Raw genomic sequence first — 1,646 nt, 5'->3', positions numbered from 1 at the left:
ATCGAAATCATACCACTTTTTTTTTAAAAAAAAACTAAAACTAAAAACCTTTGTTTAGCTTAAAGATCATTTCGTTCACCCAACACTACTGATCGATATACAGAAATGAATCGATAATATTGTTGTCATCTGCTATTTGAAAAAAAAACTTTGAACGGTTCTTCTTCAAAAAAATTTTTTTGTAATAAATTTTTATTCTTGTTGAGTTGTAAACACGTAAAATAAAATTGAGTAATTAGTCATACGGTAAATTCATTCAATGAATGTCATTTAAATCACATTTTATTCATTTGTGTTATGCATGGTGATTAATTATGGTTGAGTAATGTTAATTGATTGAGTAAGGCGCATGATTAAATGCTTACAGTTAATATGAAAAACAATTAATTTAAACAAAGATAGATAGTGGCTAGCATTGGAATCCAAGACGAGCGTTTCATCCTATTTGAGACTCGTCAGCTGGATATAACCGCATCTCAGAGTTGATGTTCACTCTGGGATTCGAACCCAGAACCATTCGCTTCAAACGCCATCGTGTTATCCACTCAGCTATTGTTTCCTGATAGACACTTGCTTGTGCAATGGGGTGAAGTTTAAATTCACCTACTATTGTTTGTTTGAATCTTCTCATTGATGTGTTAGGACTGAAACTGGTCAGTCTCTGATTGGCATATGTGCATACTGTGTGTATTGCCTCGATATAGCCTTAATTCACAAGCATTGTAAGCAAAGATGGATAGTGGTTAACAATGGAGTTCAGGACTAGCTTTTCGTCCTATTTTAAGTACATCGATGTAATGAAATATAAAGCAAATTCGATAGTCTTTCTCCTATTTGTTTGTATAAAAATGACTACTGAAAAAAGAAATTTCAAAATTGTTTTTAAGTCATAAATAGTTGTTTCGGGGACTAACATATATTTCAAAATTTTGTGCCAAATGTCGTTTTACATTCAAATTTGAAAAGTCTACTTGTTGTGTCCCGATAACAACAGTGAATGTTAACTTTGAGAACCGTTTGTAGACCAGTATTATGCAAATATTTTTTTAATCGTATAATTGTTAAGTAACTAAAGTATCCATATTCGTGTCCCTCTTATTATAAGCTTTCTTTTGACCCATAGATTATTATTATACGATTTACCATTCCTGCGTTATCCCCAGTCTATTAATTACTGTTCCCCCTATTCACAGCCACATTTGGCCATATCTTGTACAAATGTTATTTTCTTTTTTATGGTACGATGTGGTCAGTTTGTTTGGTATATAAACCCAGTATGTTTGAGAATAATGATTCATGTTGGAGTGGCTATTATTGGTGTTCTGGACTTAACTGGTTGGGCTAGGCAGAAAGCAGTACCGATACGTACCCCAGGCTGCTCGTACGGTTTTCGTGTGTCACTGTTCCAATCGATAATTCGCTGCTCTCTGATTGACGGTCTTATCACGTCATACATTAACTGGGCATCCACTCGGCCACAAATTATAACATTACTTCAAAGTGTTTTGAATAGAACTGTTTGTTTTCTTCTTACTTCATTGGAAAATATAATAAATTATTGTGTTTTATACAAGAATATTCAATTAATACGTTACTTTCACAATGTATATAGGTGTGTGTGTGTGTGTGTAAAGGTGTATCAACTT

General features: G+C 33.2%; 1 non-coding gene across 1 annotated transcript; it reads right to left on the bottom strand.

The window, feature by feature from the left end:
• Window positions 1-491: 491 nt before the first annotated feature.
• Window positions 492-556, bottom strand: Smp_tRNA_00167_Pseudo_TTG.1.1. Its single transcript has one exon. It is a non-coding gene (tRNA).
• Window positions 557-1,646: the final 1,090 nt, after the last annotated feature.

Source organism: Schistosoma mansoni, assembly GCF_000237925.1.
Source record: "Schistosoma mansoni, WGS project CABG00000000 data, supercontig 0062, strain Puerto Rico, whole genome shotgun sequence".
Classification (NCBI taxonomy): domain Eukaryota; kingdom Metazoa; phylum Platyhelminthes; class Trematoda; order Strigeidida; family Schistosomatidae; genus Schistosoma; species Schistosoma mansoni.
The sequence above is the reverse complement of the archived record's forward strand: the minus strand, read 5'-3'. Positions and strand labels throughout refer to the sequence as shown.